The 18,306-nt window shown below is 43.8% G+C and overlaps 1 long non-coding RNA gene across 1 annotated transcript in view; it reads right to left on the bottom strand.

Moving 5' to 3' along the window:
- The window catches only part of LOC128431294 (uncharacterized), a 32,656-nt gene that overhangs the window by 3,196 nt on the left and 11,154 nt on the right, over nucleotides 1–18,306 (bottom strand). Inside the window, exon 3 of the long non-coding RNA XR_008334129.1 lies at nucleotides 669–721. This is a non-coding gene — a long non-coding RNA (uncharacterized LOC128431294). The remainder of the gene's footprint in view (nucleotides 1–668; nucleotides 722–18,306) is intronic.

The raw sequence follows: 18,306 nt of genomic DNA, 5'->3' as shown, positions 1-18,306 counted from the left end.
ATGAGACTGATATTTATGAGTGGGTGGAATTTAGTATCTTTTGATTTAATTACACTGTTGGGCCTTGGTGAGGTATGAGCTCATCTGAGGGACATTCTAGTTTTTATTGTTCTACTCCAAAACATTTAGTTAACAGCTTTATAGTCTGGTTACGTGCCAGGTTATATCAAAACATTAAGATCGTAAATCCTCTTTGATGAATGATTAGTGCACATCAAAATACATTTTTGACTGTACACTATCACAGTTGAAATTGATGCCTTGTTTTCAGGTCAGTTGGATTTTTTCTATAATTGCAGTTGAGTAAAGTTAAATATGTTCTTGTTATTTTATCTTCCAACACATCTGAGTATCGAAATAAATACCCCCCCAAAATCTATTTATATGACTTGAAATAGATGAAATATGATTTAAATAGTATGAATGTTAACATGTACTGCAATAAAGATGACGTAAAATCTGATGCTTTAAAACACCATCAGCCAACCACTTCCGCCAAGTAGCCAGTAGAGGGCAGAACAGCATCAGGAAACAGCTGAAATCCAAGCAGAATCATCCACCAAAGTTTTTTTAAAATCCTGAGTCACACACACACACACACACACAAGATGACCTTTAACCTCGACCAGGTGCAGTTCACAGGAAATGTGTCTACACATTAAACTCACCTCAGTTCGGTGAAAACCATGAAAATCCTCCGACGTGGTGAAACTCGTCTCGACTGCAACACAAATCAAAAAGAGTGAATTTAATATCAGAAGCCTCAAAAACTCTAAATACAACAAAGACAGCATTGTGTGTGTTTGATTAATATATCATTACTGACTAATGTTGACAAAGAAATAAGTCAGATTTGAAGGTTATTTTTAAACCCCCCAAAAATGTCAATATTTCCTCAAAAGAAAACAACCTACTTTTACCTCAGTAATGATTTATTTACAGTATTTGTTATTTTTATTTGGTCAGATTTCACTTGTGTGTCTAATGTCTGGGTGTCCACATGTTTTTGTCCATATCTTGTATCTAAACACTCGTTTTTAGACCAGATTTCTGTCTCTCTCTCTCTCTCCTTCTCTCTCTCTCTCTCTCCTCATCAGGTGGTGAACCTCATTTCAGCCACAGTATGCCGAGAGTCGCCCGTGTCATCTGGTCGACCCTCGCCCCCCCCTTACTCCCACCAAACACACACACACACACACACACAGAGTGAGCGAGCGTCGTGGCCCAGCTGGGTAAACGAGCTGCTCGCTCACTCTCTCTCTCTCTCTCTCTCTCAGAGGTATTTGGTTGGTTATGGATCCCCGAGGGACGACGCTGCCTCCTGTGTGCAGAGGATTCTTGCCAGGCCCTCGGTTGAAACGTCTGTGTGTGTGTTGGAGAGAGAGAGAGACTTTGGCTGGCATTTTCTCACGACCATGATGACGACGATGTATGTTTGTGTGTGGATGCAAATACACTGAATTTTTTTTTCTTTTCCTGTCGCACTGGATACATTTTTAAAGGAACACACCTAAATTTGATCTGAACATTTTGACGTCAGAAGGTGACGGGTGTTCAAGGTGTTCCCCTGAGAATTTGAGTCTTGTGAGCTCACTTACTTTTCAAGAAACATAACATATGTATTTAACAACATATTCAGAGTTCAGACTTCTAATCGTGCTGAGATTAAATTTGTTTTTTTGCTAAGAGTTAGTTAACTGTAGCTCGAGCTGACGCTGACTCAGCAGGAGTCATGTCAAAGACCTACCCCTTAAACAACAACTTGTTTTGTCTCCGTTTTAATTTTTGTCCATTCAGAATCACTGTCCCCTGGTCCTAGTATGTGCATCCATGTTGTGAGAGTGCTAACGGTAAATAAGCAGCAAAAACACGGAACAACATTCACAGGCAACATTCCATGGATCAACAATGTGGAAGATAACAGTGCTCCCATCAATAAGCAATGCAGTTGATAAGGGAAACTTTGAGATTCAATTTCGGTTCTGCTTTTGTCTCTAAAATCCAAGCACATTTCCATTCCATTCCAAGTTCAAACCCCAAATGGTAAAACTTTTTGAAAATGATTTTTCTACAGACTGTATAAACCGTCACTGAAGATCTTTTCAGATTTGGGGGTTTTAAGCATCAGGTGGCATTTTGTCACTGTATAGAGAATTATTTTTTGTGCCAAAACTTGAGTTTAACTTCCTCGAGTTCAAACTCCTGCTGTGAAAACAAGACACTTTGAAAAAGTCGACATAAAACACGTCCCGGCTCCCGTCACACGTCTCCTCACTTTCACACAGAAACGAAACCTGACGGAGATAAATGCAAATGCCGCTGTTCTCCATTTTTAATTGTGTGTTGATCATTTTTTTTGCAAATGTAATAAATCTACTTTTCTCTCCACACTCTCCAAATTTCCAGCTCTTAGTTTCAGTTTCTGGCTCCAACAACTTTGTTCCATTTCTCATTCCCTGGCATAATTACAGTATTCTCCAATGCTCGGGCACGCTGTAGATAGACCCCCTCCTCCTTTTTTCCTTCTTTTTTTTGTTGTATTTTTTGGTTTGGCTCTCATTAATAATTCACAGAAAGAGACTGGGAAATTTTAGTGCAATTTGCAGCTGCTGAATCCCAGTTATTGTTTTGCAGGGTGTTGCTCAGAGAGAGCAAACCTCGGATGAAGGCTTTGTAGTCCTGAATGTAATTTGGCTACGTCTCTATGACAGGCCACACATCATTAGGGGGCTGAAGGAGATGTGGGGGGGTAACGGCTCCGTCCAACCAGTCAAACACGCTGTCCTCATCTGTCGCTCCAAACCCCCGACGCTCCGTGTTTCCTTAATGCTTTGAGATGCTGTTTGTTCATATTTATGCCTCATAACTATCTATGTTTTATTCCGTTTGTTTGCATTCGACCAGGCAGCCGCTGAATTATTCAGACTGGGCCGAGCAGATTGCAAAGATGACAACGGGAAACTTTTGGGCTGCTTTTCTTTCAAAACGCAAGACCAGACGCAACTTGAAAGAGGAGCAGTGGCTTTGTCAACCAAGTTTCTTTTGAGGGCATCCCGGTGACCTAGTGATTAAGTGGCATAAACTACAACTACAACAGCCGTAATTAGACAGTTTCTATGTACGTATTACCCTCTTTATTCCCCCCCACCAACCCACATGACTCCTGTCTGTATGTCAACAAACAGCTATCTTGCAAAAGCTAAAATATTCAGAAAGCAATCAAAGTCAAAACTCATCATGGGAGTCTCAATTAAAGTAGCAAATAAACATTGTAGAGGTTTGAGTTGAGACGCGTAGGCTGCACCTCCACCCTACGTTGATTTTACACGACAGTTTTGTAAAAATCCTCCGTGAAATATCAGAGATGCAAAAATAATAATCTCAAAGTTTGTCATCCGCACCAGATGCACTTCACATCTGTGAAGATCAAATTAAACTCAACTCGAGAGAGTTTAGGTCTTTACAGAAAGTTAATCAACAACTGGTTTGATTTCATTTAGTATATTTGGCTCCAGTCTCAACGTGAGGAACTTTGACAGAAAAGACACAATAACATAAGAAACATAACCTTATGAAAGAGATTTGATGAGTCCAGGGGGATCTGAACCTCAGGCTTAAACCGGGAATCTTAAAATCTTAACCAAATTTCCAATAGACATCCAACTTATTTTACTAATGTCACTTTAAATTAATTCACATCCAAACTACTCGAAAAAATCCCTTTCTCACTGTTGATTTAACAGTTTTCTTTAAATTTGACATATTTTTGTTTCTTACATGAGTTTAGATTCAAAGAGAGTTATATGCTCCAAATAACAGTTGATTCGTTGCTTTTGGATTCCTCATGTAATCTGATTTGCATGTGTGTGAACGACTGTGTCTAATGCCTCTTGTGTGTTTGCAGGCACCAACCACCGAGACAAGAGTCCACAAGACACCAGGGCTCAGAGGAAAAAGCTAAAAACTCTGGAGAAAAAAGATATCAAAACCCCTTTTCTCTTTTTTTTCCCCCCTCTCCCTATTTTGCCTGGCCTGACCTATTTTGCACAGAGTATCTCATAACCGGAGAGTTTAGGGCTGTTTAATGCTAGGTGACACAGCAGTGTCCTGCAGTCTTTTCTTTCTTAATCCCTGGCATCTTCGGTAAAAGATCTCTCAGAAGAAACAGCGCTCCTTTCTGGCATCCAGCCGCCGGAGGGAAGGGGAGATTGTCAGGGCGCATTTCTCCGCTGCTCGCCAGCCACTCCTCAGGAGGATTGTTGGTGTGTGTGTGGGTAAATCTCCCCCTTTTTTTTGGTTGGCGAGTTAGGTAAACTGAGGGGGAAGGAGGGGCAGAAGAAAGAGAGGTGGCAGCTTTCCCCCATGGAGAACAATTCCACCTTAAGCTCTTTTTGGAAATTACAGGAATGTTTCTCTTGTATTGCTCTTGTCACCTTGCCTCCAACATGGCCGCAAACAAACCAAAGTGAAACCCAGTGATGCGTTTCCTCCAGAGCGGTGGAGGAAGGAGGAAGAAAAAGGAGGAGGATGCCCTGCGGGCCGGGGGTTTCGTGTCATCCTCTGATAGCGGATTTTGTTTGGCCAGAGGAGGTTTGTGCTGAACTGGAGCGCTGACTGTGTGTCCAGTAATCTCACTGACCTCGCTGCCCAGCCACAGAGGAGGAAACTGTGTGAGGCTGCTGCCCGTTGAGGAGCCAGGACCGGCTGTAATCCACGTCTTACCCTGGAAATCTGGGTGTTGCAGTGTGCACTGACACCACCTGCATCCAGGACAGAGTCGGACACAGTTCCAGCTGTTTCAACTTTTATAACTCATTTACGATGGTTTGACGTCTCCCAAAAAAAACCTAGATATTTGGTTTAATGTGCTCAGATTTAAAACTACATATAAATGCTGCAACCTTCGGTTTCTAGTTTGGCCAAAATCGATGCTGTCATTACTCAGAGTCCATGAATAATAACTTTTTACTTTTTACGTCTTTTTTAATATAATTTGAATTGCTCTCTCTCTGTAGGTATCTCTGATTCAGACAACAATTATAATTATTATTATATGAACTGTTGCTGCTATACAAAGGAAACTGAATTGAATGGAGTCTTTGAAGGATCAAATTAATTGGGTCAAACCTAAAGAGCCATTACATTTAACAACAAAGAAATTTGGCAACAAACTTTGCCTAAACACACCGGATTCTGGTTCTGAAACCACACACAGATAGAAGTGAGTCCCTCACATGCTGAATCATAAAGCTCCTGTAATGTTCAAAGCTAAATTTATAGCAGGAAGAAAGCTTCCTGAGGCCAGCTCAGCTCCTATCATCTGCAGTTGGGTTGGTGCTATATCGAAAACACACATTGCCGCCACGTGTGCTCAGGTCAATGGACGAACTGGTTTGATCCCAGAATTAGATTCTTCAAACGTACAGAAGTTTGCCTGCTGCCATTTCTCGATTGGTAAAGGATGACAGTGAGAACTGCTGTTGAATGTAATTATTTAGTGCAAAACGCAAAGGAAGCCAAGTAAGAAGCATGGTGCTGTACTTCTCCACAGTGAGAAGCAGGAGCAGCAGAGCAACTCGTCTTTGTGCAGCAGAAGATAAGGCCGGGGTCGACCCCCCCATACGTCCCATCCGCAGGAAAGCCGGGCGTCCAGGAAACCAGGGGTTTTCCCCAATCAAAAGTTCCATTAACCTGGAGCACTGGGAGCTAATTGAGAGCGAGAGAGGGTGAGATGCATCGCCGTGTCGTTTCAGCCGCGCGGCTCGCCGGCGTCAGCAGACGTCATACGGCGACACGTCTGACATATTTGTAATTATCTGGGATAATAAGAAACGAGATGTGGCAACAAAACAGCCCAGCCGAGGGTGATAGTTGGGGCTGGAAGTGGACTCCTCCGGAAAAAAGACAATGAGCAGGAAGATTCCTCCAACCTTTGATAACCCAGATCATGTTTTAAGCATTAGCAGGCGCATAAGTAGAGCTTTTTTTATAACAGGGCAGAGACGATCCGCAAATCTGCATTACTGTTTTGAAGCTTTATGAATCTCGACTTCACACGTGCTCTTTGGTGGTGGGAGATCACCAGTTCATTATGTTCTTGCACCGGTTTCTGATGCTTGTGTCTCTCTTATCTCCTCCAGAGGGTGAACGATATTCTAATCTGTCGCCCCAATAGCCTTAAGCCCTGGTACGGGCGAGTGGGCCAACTTTTGTTCCGCATAATCCCTCCACCCCAGCAAGGGGAGGTCATGTTTGTCAAAATGTGGCAAAGTGAACAGGATTTTTTTCCTCCTCCTCCTTCCTTGGCTTAATTTGGAATTAAAAATGCATGCGATTTTGAACTTTAGATCTCTGGAGAGAGCCGTAAACAAGTATGAAATTAAGTGTCTTTTGAAATGCTGTGGCAGGGACGTGAAGTGAATTGAGACGTTCGCATTATTCAGCGGTGGCAGGCTTCAGATGGGTGGGCGGGTGACCAGAGTGGCCTCTCAAGTCAAATCACTCAAAGTTGGTCCGCGCTGGAAAAACAAAGAGGACTGCAGGGGAAATGCAGATTTGAACAGACTGTCCATCTGAAGCCCAAAATAAATGGTGTAAATCTGTAAAATTCCAGACAAATTCCATGTGACTTATTTCCTGCTTCTATGCCAGACTATGCAATGGATTATCCATTTTAAAGCAACACTATGCAGCCTACTGAGCAACAGCGCCCTCTGCAGCAGACCTTGATAGATTTTGGGTAATTTTTCCTACGTGAAAATCCCTTCATCTCTCGTACACAGAGCCCAACAGAATTGATCACCTTGTTAAGCGGAGCTCTGACTGTGCAGTCCCCCCCCCCCCCTCACTCAACTGAAAAACAACTGAACTGATATTTCCCATAATCCCCGTTCTGAACCAGACTAATTCCCACAGCAACAAACAAACCAAACTCTCTATTCCAAGTCATTTATAAGTACAAAATAGTTGCAAAATGCTGCTTTAAGAAAGCTTCAAGTCAAACTATACAGATGTATTAAGTACATATTTTTATTTCAGTCTTTGAGGTTTTAATGAAATTTTGGACGGCATACTATACTTGAACTTTTTTATTTGATTTGGACGCCATACAAGGTTTAAATGTAATTTTGGACACCATACTATACAATTACATTTTTTTGAATTTTTCAGAAACCATACTATACCATGACATTTAATCCATTTCCGTCTCCTCACTATATTTTTTTAATCCTTTTTCGGCCACACAATTTAAGTGTACAATGTCATTGTTATGTCACACTAGAATATGGTATTCATGACTTAGTATGACACTTTAAATTATATTATACTATATTAGTACATTTAATTATACTATGCAATGACATTTTTACTGCTTTACTATGAACCTGAGTGGAGTTTTCATGTCAGGCCCAACCTCAAATTGATTCACAGTTCGAGCTCATTTCCTATCTCCAGAACACGTGACAGAAATGTGGTGTCATGTTTAACAGTAATTTTTATTTAGGGACTTAACTGATTCAATTGTTGATAAGCTTAACGCTACCAACCTTTTGTTCCTTCACTTTTTAATTTTACACAGTGAAACTCTGCTTTGCTCATAACCCTGCATTTCCATTTCCCTTTGGTCTCCGAGTCCTAATATTTACACCTTTACATGAGCTCTGCTTCTCTTTGCTCATTAACCACGGCAGCATTTGTTCCCCTTTAACATCAGGTCGTGCACAGGGCAGGCAGCACCTTAAGTAAAAGACGTTATCCTGTTCTCCCTCAGGCCGCATGGAAAGAGTTGTTAAGTAAATCTGCATTGTAATAGGTAATTAGTATTCATCTGTGTCCTATTTCTACACACTGAATCCTCATGCAACTTCATAGCCCTTTAGGTTTTTCGAGACCTTAAAACAAAAGAATGTCAACATTTACAGGTCTTTTGTACAAACAGACAAGCCTCAATAATACACAACGGGTTTCCTAGAGGAATCATTCAGCGATCCATTAAGTAACTTCACTTGTTAAGAGGCTCTCCAAACCCTTGTTAAACTTTGTTTTGGAGAGCGTACATCCCGTCTGTGTTTGTGCTCACACAGGAGCTCGAGGTCAGACTGCAGGACAAACAGTGTAGTTGATTATATCTGGATTATTGCGCTGAAGCTCCCATCCTGAGGCACTTACAACTGCCGCAACAATGAAATATGCTCCCATTACTGGGAACCGTACAAAAATCCGCAGTAAGACCTGAAAAGGTCAGAGGTCACGGTATCACCACATGCAGTTCATTCTGGCAAATTGGAGACAAAATTGTTTCCAAAAAAGTAACAAAACGTGATTCAAGGGAGAAACCGAAGCCTGAAAATACATTAACATAACCCAATGGGGGTCAACCCGGGGGTAAGGCCCACCCACAAAGTGGTTGTGAAGCACCAGTAGGAAATCAATCAATATATTCATTTAGCTGATATGGAAAAATCTAGGTTCAATAAAACTGGAATCCAAAAGTAAATTGAATTTTGTTCTCAAAATGTAGAAAATACATTTTAGGTAACAATTGTTAATATTTTATTACCAAAGTTGCTTAAAAACTTTAACTGAAATATAGTTTGTTGATAATAGTAATACAGGCTTCTGACTAAGAGAGTAAGAGGAAGTTTCAGATCAAAACCCTGCAGAGAACCTGGTTATCTTATGATCCTGGACTGACTTGCAATAGGCAGCTGGATAATTCATAAAGTTTGTACAATACAGAGTGCTCCTTTACGAACAAATAAACTTTGCAACCGCTGCTGCTGAGGCCTCCAGACAGCGGAGTGAGCTGCAGAGCTGCTGCAGTCATCTGTTGGAGTAGCAGACAGCTTGACCAGGGGAGCAACCCCCGGATGACGGATGGCGTGCGGCCGGAAACGAGCGCCTTTATCAGGCTGCATTATCCTCCAGCAGCCGATCCAGACAGGCCAGATTTTTATCGAACTGTATTGGATTTAGTAATTTCCTTTTCCGAGACGAATGGATGGAGATACTGGTTGTGGTGGTGGTGGTGGGGGTGTTATTGTCTGCAACCCTGGGGTGATTATTGCTTATGATCCATTTAGTATTTCAGGGCTGTACCATGCAGCACGTGCTGGTTATTAATCACAGTCCACTGCGGCTGCTCCACCTTTCTGTTAAACACTTTGATACTATAGACTGGATTTAACCCTGTGTGATACAGCGCTGCTTACAAACAGATGTAATAATTACAATCCACAACATCTGTCAAATCTGAGATATCAAAGGTGCAGCTCTGTCCATTATTTGATACTGCATCACTTTGTTTATTTTAGCCCGAGTCTGACTGAGGAGGAACCAAACAACCTGCACACTGTGGCTCACGTGTACTCTCTTTATTTAGCTCTGATGCTGCAGCTGGAAAACTTTGAAGAGACTACATTTATTGAAGTCCAATTGATATTTATTAAAAGGGAATTCCTGAATAAATAAATATTCCAAACCCTGTATCTATCATTAGACTCAGAGGGCAAACAGGGACTTCTTCACGCTGCCAAAAGAGTCTCATCATCCACTCACGGTGCCATTAGGCGGTTTGGACTAAAGTGTTCAGCAAATGGCATATGCTATTCTCCCACCTCCTCCTTTCTCTCTCTCTCTCTCTCTCTGTGTGAACATGTGTGTACAAATCCCACGGCTGCGAACACACAGACGGCGGAAGCACCTTGTGTCGATGAAAGCTGTGTCAGGTAATTTCACACTCTCGCACGCGTGCAGTCATGTCGGCCTCCCCCGAGCGAACTCATTACCTGTCTCAGCCACCGCGTGTGCACGGGATGCACCTTCTGGAGACACTGGCGTTAAACAAGCTGCGCAGGTGGGGGTGGGGTGGGGGGGGTTGGTTGGCTGTTTCAGTGAGAGGAGGAGGAAGGGGAGGGTTTTCTCGTATTAAACGTGGCGGAGAAAAGCGACAGTAATGTGGAGCACAGACTGAAACGGTTCATCACTATCCTACAGGGTGAAAAACCAGAAAAGATCCACTGTGACAGACCTGGGTTTGCTCAAACAGAGGCTAACCAGTGCAGGCAGCTACTCTCACCTTGTAGCAACACTGACAACGACGCAAACAAGAGCGGGGTCCAGGAGGGTCGCGGGGGTCGAGGTTCACCTTCTGTAGGGCCCGTGGAGAGCAGAGAGGGCAGCCATCGAGGGCCAAAGCCCCACCAGCTGTCTTTTTCCCTCTGTCTGACAAACGCCTCCCTTCTCCATCCCCACCCCCCCCACCCCTCCAACACCAAAGCTACCCCTACAACCTCCCTGCCGTGCAAGAGCTGTCAAGGGCGGAGGGGGGGGGGGGGAGGGGGGGGGGGACGGACCTGCCAGCATGCATCTGGCTGACAGGCGACTGGGAAGGTGCACTGCGAGCGCACGTCACAATCAATAACCCCTGCTGTGAGCGATGGACCGGGGGGTGTAGACGCTCCCCGCCACCTCACTGTGTGTTTTTATTTTTGTACAGAGGGGGGGGGGGGGGGGGGGGGGGGGGGGATGTCGGGGAGGGGAGGGTGGCGCTGACTTGTCACCTAACAACACACACTCGCTCCGGGTGTTTGCGATTTTGTTTTGAGAAAATACATATGTGCCGTGTGCAGGCGTGCGTGCATGCATGAGGAGCAAGTTTTGGAGGTGTGATACGTGATGTGATAAACTGTAGGTCAGCGTTTGGGCGGGGGGGGGGGGGGGGGGAGGTGGGGAGGAAGCGGAAAGGAGGAAAGAGGAGAGGAGGCAGGTTTGGGTAGCGAAGAAAAATCTGTCAGTATTTTCAGAGAGGGATTAAGATTTTTATTTATATATCACATCCTGAAAACAAATGTGTTGGGGTCAAAAGACAAGTTCGAAGAGTTGTGAAATGATAAAAGAGATGCTGAATAAACACTGCTGCTCATGAGGGACACCCTCAAAGCACGGTCTGTGAGGGATGCTACACAAGTTGCAGTGTGGGAAATGTTTGAGGTGTCGCAGATGGGGTGGGGGGGAGGAGGGAGGACAGGAGGGTGATCAATTGCCTGTGCACTTACAGTCAACAGCACAGCCGGTGGCTCACACGTGGCTGAAAGATCCGTTACGATACCTTCCCGGAGAGAAGAGGAGCGAGCCGCGGCCGCTGGGACGAGGAATTCCTGGAATATTCATGTGGCCGTAAACAGATATAACTAGTTCCCTCCATCGTAAGACGAGAGAATGTCAATGAGGCCTGACACCGAGACACCCGACCGCCGATCAATCGATAGCTGACATTACACCTCGGCACGTCAAGCCTCGGTCTCAGGCTCCAGTATTAAAGTTTTGCATTACCAATGAGGTCCTGCTGCTGCTGCTGCTGCCTGGTTCCTCCACCCCTCCTCCTCCTCCTCCTCCCCCGATAATTCATGTTTACCAGCTCTGCTTATATTTTGAAGGGTGATTATCCAGTCGCATCAAAACCTTAATGAACCTCAATTCACGAGCAGCATGTATTAGGAGGTTTCTCTCCTTTTTGAGCAAATAAAGAATACGAGAGACTGCGGCTGATTAAAGCGATTCCGTTGGTCGTGGGCCACAAAAGAACAATTTCTACAGTGCGGGTGCTCCTCTATGGGATGGAGATGGTCGGTCATGGCTTTTGGACACATCACGTCACATTTAAGTCGACAGCGGCCTCCTCCTTAAGGTCTTTCTAAGCGCTGACAGATTTTCCTAACCGGGCAAATTAACTGGCTTTGATACCTCGCTCATCTCCTCCTAAAGCCAATCAGAACATGTTTACCATCACAGCCGGAGAAAAGGGAGAAGTTCTAAGAGTGTGGGGGTTTGTGCTTTTTTGATTTCAAATCTGGCCTCTGATGTGATCCGGCCCCGTCTACGGCGAGAGGAAGAAAAACGTTTCGCTTTTAATGAAGCGCTGAGCAATTATCAAAGCCACCTCCTATTGATCCTGGGGCTTGTGCCAGGTCGGCCGGCAGGAGGGCGGCTTTTTGAGCTGCAGTTCATGACAGGGACCAGGCACCATAGAATAAGATACACAAAGATAGAGTAACCTACCCCTTTTCCACCAAGGTGAACCAGATGCTGGGGCTGGTTCACCATGCAAACCATTAACAAACCAGTTGGATTTCCCGCAGGCTAGAGTCACCAGACAACCACGTCATTGTATACATCACTCCCTACGTCTCTGATTCACCCGCAACACTAACGTCAACAGCACAGCATCAACAATGGTGGACTACAGCATCTCACTGCTAATCTACATTCACATCCAAACAAGTGAGGTGCAAACCAGTTACAAATATTCAATCTTCTTTGCAGACTACATACATCTGTATTTAAAAAACTGTGGTCACAATTATTTGTTCAGAACCATCTGACCTTTAAGTTAAATTAACAGGATTAGATCCAGATACGAGTTGGGAACTGATAAGGTGGAGGAAGTAAAAATGTGCGTCTGTGTTGCTGATGGTGGAGAAGTGTGTGTGTGCGCTTCTGCTCAGTACAGTATGTGATTTGCACAGTTTATGACTCTGTATGTGAATTTTTCGGATCTCACACACACACATCCATCCCTTCAGAAATGTTTAAATACGTGGATGCGGAGAAGAAATCCATCCAGGACACAAGAGCCGTTTGTTGTGTGTGTGGACTTCTCCTTCCCAGCCGCACCGAGGCCATAAAGCTGTGACTCAGTCCCGTGAAATATGCCACAGCTTCGCTTCCAAACACGTCGGGCCGTATTGTTACGGGGCTCTGTTTACCTCCAGGCCCAGACACTCTTCATTTTTGCATCACCACCTGTCACCGAGCCCTCATTTATAACGCGAGCGGGCTCCTTGTCCTTCCAAACAATGCCAGAACTGTGAAACTTTCTGTTATATTTATACCAAAAAGAAATATAAATATTTGAACTAGCGTTTAATGGTGGGGGGGGGGGGGGGTTGTACATTCCTTCATATCGTACATAACCTCAATTGTTACCTTCGATGAATCGCAGGGTTGTATTTACTTTGGGCTCGGCGTGACTGATAGCCGCATCGATGCTGTTTGCCATATTGGTGAGCTAAGACCTGAAGCGCTCCAGCTGAACGATTGCGGCTGTGTACACAATTTAGATGAAAATCCTGTTTATATTGCAAAAGAGGTGTATTTTGTAAGCCCCTTTCCGCCGTCCTGTTGTATATTTAATTGTGAAAGATTTCCTGCAGCCCGGCCGTGTTGACCTAATGCAGCACAGAACCTGCACCTTCAGCCGTGGGTTTATCAGTCAGAACATCCAGAACTCTTTCTTTTGTGGCAAGACGGGGAATAAACTATTTGAATGAACCCATTTGGAGCAATTTGTACCTTTTTATCACTTCTTCTAATTCTTTCGGACTTTTTGCACGTAAGGATGTTGTCGTTTGATTCTTATAATACTTTTGCTATTAGAGAGCAATACGTTTTGATTGATTTGCAAAGGAGGTTTTACTTTTTTCATGCAAAGTCTTGAAAGTTTATTTTTTGCCTCAACAACTCATATTTTGTTAGGGCAGAAATGTTTTTTCCTGGTTTGGACACAGCTGCTTGCGGAGCATCACACATCAGGCACAATTATTCTCAGGTCTGCTTGTGTTTGTTGAACTGAAATATGGAGAAGTAAATGTTGTATATCTGCTGGTTATTATAGAGAAAATAGGTTTCAGACATTTCTGAATTGGCTACTGTTCTCTGACCCTTCACATGTTAGAGTTTCTACCTAAATATCATAGAAATTGAATACATCTGCGAATTTATATATACATCTGCTAATAAATCAACCTTCTGCCATCACTGGGCTTGTCTTACATCACATGAAACAGATTCCAGTGACTTTGGTGCAGTGAGGTATTTTGGTAACTGTATTTTTGTATTTATCGAGATGGCCTTTTAACTTAAAGTTGAAAAGAATCTGTCAGACTAAAAATCACATTCCCTTTTCTATGAACATTTTGTCATTAAGGCAAGACATGTTTATTTGTATAGCACATTTCAACAAGGCACTTCAAAGTGCTTTGTCATAGTCAGAAGTTTCTTAATTCTGGATTTAGTTTAATCTAGTTTTCTCAATTTATATTGAGCCTCGATGCCGTGATACAAGTCCCAGGTCATTAAGAAAGGGCTCTTCCATTACAGTAAAGCATCTGGAGTTATCATACTCATAAGCTGCAGGATGTACATCATCTATTTATATATAATCCTGATCTACAAATGATCAATAAATTAGATATGGTACAAATTGCAATTTAACAACTCGGTTCAGAGAGTGATAGTTTATTAAACTGATACTGAGGATTTATTTTTGAAGGCCTTGACCGTTCAGGAGGAATTAGTTTTGATGCTGACTGGCGGGTTAATTCAGAACTTCCATGTAACATTAACCATGTGACACTGCTGCTGTGGCTTTCCACTGTAGCTCCGTCCGGACTTAGAGATCTTTGAAAAGAGGCAATTTCAGATTATCGGGGGTCTGATCTGTGTGGATGCGTTTGGCCCTCGATGCCGTCAGCTGCCTGTGCAGACGACCAGGACGCACATGGTGCAGGAATGCACAGATGCCTTGTGTTGTCCTTAATCTCCCCGAGTGGCTCGCGTCTCGATGGCATCCATATGCAACTTTAATTTCAGCACTTCAAACTGCCGCGGGGGATAAAGATAGCGTTTGAAGATTGCTTTTCATGTTCTCCGCGTTCATCTGAGCGTCTGAGTGTAGGAGAGAAGAGCTGGACGCCTTTTCCTCTTTTGTGGTACAGTTTGGCTTTTTGAATGAAGAATAAAAAAAATAAAAAAGAGGAAGTCACTCATCTCGGAGATGAGTTGAAGCGTCTGAAAACGGCGGCTTCAGAGGCAATTTCCTGGCATTGTTTCCCGCTAACGAGATAAACGCTTTCTGTCAATCAGAGATCCCTCTAGAGGTGTCACATTTCAACGTCGTGCTAAATTACACGTGGTAGGAGTCAGTGGCTGATGGAAACAGTCACTTTGTGGAGAGAACTTCATTTAGCATCCAGCTGTTTTTGGAGAGTTTTGCATTCAAGTGTCCTTCTTTCAAAACTGCACATTCTCCCTTTCACATAACTACGCCTGTAACAAACAACTACGACATCCGCGTTACACAATCCCCATTGACAACAGTTCTCTTTTAACTTCCATCACAATCGACTGGCACCGCGCGGAGGGTCGGTGCTAAAAGGGTATGGAGCTTTCAGATGGCACCTTAAGTGGAGTATCGCATAACCAGCGTGCCTTTTTATGGATTAACAGTTTATTCCTTTTGCTGGAGCCACACCAAAGCGCCCTAACCCTTTGTAAAATATACTGCTTTTGGTGAATTATGAGCGTGGCCTCCGTCCAAGTGCCTGTGGCCTTCCTGTTTATTTGTACGGCGGCGCAGGTCGGCAGCGAGGTGGGGTCCGACGGATCCAGCTGAGCATGTGTAAACACTCGCGGCAAAAGTGGCTATTTTCCTCCAGCGAGGGGATTTTTTTACTGCCCATTGTTTTTAACACAGAATCGACCTCTTAAAAACATTGGACACTCTCATAGCTCTCCTGTGGCCCAAAGAGTGCTTTGTATATGCCTATTGACAAAATATTTCTGTGTTATGGCATGTGTATACTGTGACTCGTATAAACTGGGGAAGAAACACGAGTGCGCTGGCGGGAACACCTCGCCCGTTTCACAAAAGTGCTCCCTGGAAAGCTCTCTGGATAACCGGCTTAAAAAACAGACGACCTGCGTTTCCCTGCACTGCAAATATCAAACTCGCAGAGAGAACTCAAACTTCACATTTTGTACAAACCTGTTGCACTCACTTTGCTGCGATTCCCAAAACAACCCTTGGGGCTTAGGCTCTCGGAGGTCTTAAATGCTCACAGGATACAACTTGGCTGAACCGGTGGAGAAACAAATACAAGAAAGAATAAGTTGTGATTGATGTAGTATTTAAAGATGGATGTATGAAACTAGCATTCAATAAAAGCTGCACTTCTATATTGCAGTATGTGTAGGATCTAAGGTTTAGTTAGGAAGAAAAAGACTCAGGAAGGTAAGAGGAAACTTTCTTGGAAATTTATCGGGACAATAATATAACGGTTTGGCAAGTTGAGCAAAGGTTTGGATATAATTGTACATTTCTTCTACATGAAGACTGATGGTTGACAAGGTCACAGTTGTACTGCCATCTCCAAATCTGAGTATTATAATCTCCCCAAGTCACAGTGGGTACATACTTTCTGCCTGGTCTCCCTGAAGCATCTGTTATAGAGAATGAATGTGTCTGCTCAGTCTCCAGTGGAAAAAATTTAACTTTTCCTTCACTTTACAAGATTTCCCACACACATAAACTGATACAACTTTACTTTCCAGTCACTAAATTTGAAGAAAATGTCAAGCCTAAATCACAAACATAAATGTCTTGATATGATTTTTGCAGTTTAAAAGAATCTAAAAATCAATACAAACCGAAAAGGTTAAAAAAAGGTTAACGTTTTTCATCTGTTACTATATAAGCCGTTAGTTTTTGTGTAATCCTGCGAAGTAACAGACAAACAGACAACAAATAAAACTTCCTTGGCAGAGTTAATAACGCCCAAATGATACTCTCTGTATCCATGTCCCTGAAGGCGTCCACTCAGACCATGTGACCACCGTCACAGTATATCAAAATATACAAGAACTGAGAACTTGATTAATAAATCTGGAAAATTCTTTTGAAAACTAGTTGAGATGATGTAACTGCACTGGCAGATTCTCTGGCAGGACGAGCCGCCACTGTATACAGTTGGACACATGGGGGACAAACACACTCTATAATCGGCTTCATGTCACTTTAACCCTTGAGCGTGACGATGGGGACATTTCTCAGCATGTCTTACAGTATGAGTCTCTGAGGTTCAACCGCCGCTGTTGTTTTTGTCAACATGATACGGGTCGTCCGAAGGCAAAATGTCAGCGGCGTCCGAGGCTCCGCCGGAGCGCCGTCTCAATGGAACTCAAACCTTTTCAGCCTCAAACGGCGGCGATTGGGCGCTCATCTGCCGTGACACACCCGAGACGACGATGAGGACGGCGGCCGTTACGAGAGCGGAGTTCGGGGACAAGCTGGAGAAATAAACATCTGTAGGGTGGTGGGCTGAGAGAATTGGAGGGAGGAGCGGGCGGCTATTTGAGTGTTGCCACTATGTGAAGGCTTCTCCGGGGTGCCCGTGCACTCTGACACCAGTAGCTGAGTCCTGGAGGCCTTGGCCGTTTGCTGCTGCTGAAGGGGTCTGGGAGCAGGATCCAAGCCAGGGTCAGGGGGTGAGATACATGTCCTAAAAGCAAACTGTAACCTACTTTCACCCAACACACATTATACACACACACACACACATAGAGCGAGCGAGTCAGACATCCTGACGGAGTGCGCTCCTGATGTTCTGCAAAGGCAAGAGGCCACGAGAGGGAAGAGGTAGTTCGCCAAACTTTGGGGCATCTACTTGTGTGCCTGTGTGTTCTTAGCGTGCCATCGGTTTCAGTGTGGGTGGCTCGAATCCTGAAGCCCTGCAGTGTCTGTGCTACATGGTATATGAAATATACTTTTTTGTGTTATACTGTTAAGTTTGAAATGAGGCCTAATCTATCGCCGAGATCTCCGGACTTTTATTGTCGAGTGAAGGTCAACACAAAGCCAACACTTTCTGTCCTGTCGTAACAATGTCTCCTTAAGATTTTGTCCTTAGATTATGATTTTTTTTTTTTCTTTAATGTTTCGGGGCATTTTCTTCCTTTATTAACAAGACACTACAAGTGAGAAATGGAGAGAGAGAACAGAATAAAGGATGTGGCAACTGGGACTCAAGCCTCTGTACATGGGGCGCAGCAGTATGATAACGTTTTGTCCTGCCGGAATCAAACCAGATGATCAGGTGACAGATTAGATGACCTTGAGTCAAAGGTAACATTTGTGCCAAATTTGTAGGGAACCCACAATGAATTCCACAACAATTTAAACTTGTTCGAGAGCTGAACACTGGGCACCTCGTATGATCTACCCACATCTATTACTGGTCTAAAACTACATGTGGCAGATAGGACATGAACCCTTCCTTCTCAAAGTCAAAGTCTTGACCTTAGCACATGCAACACCGACCTGTCTCTGCTCCATCAAACTTTTTAATAGAATGTCACACCTCCTGGATTAGGAAGAAACCTTAAAATCCAGGCAGCCATCACAAGTCCTCCAAAGCACATTAGTGGAGCATAAAAGCAGTTTGTAAGAGACAAGGTTGTTCTGATTCA

This window comes from Pleuronectes platessa, chromosome 24, assembly GCF_947347685.1.
Source record: "Pleuronectes platessa chromosome 24, fPlePla1.1, whole genome shotgun sequence".
In the NCBI taxonomy this organism is placed as follows: Eukaryota; Metazoa; Chordata; class Actinopteri; order Pleuronectiformes; family Pleuronectidae; genus Pleuronectes; species Pleuronectes platessa.
Note: the sequence above shows the minus strand (reverse complement) of the source record. Positions and strands in the feature narration are given on the sequence as shown.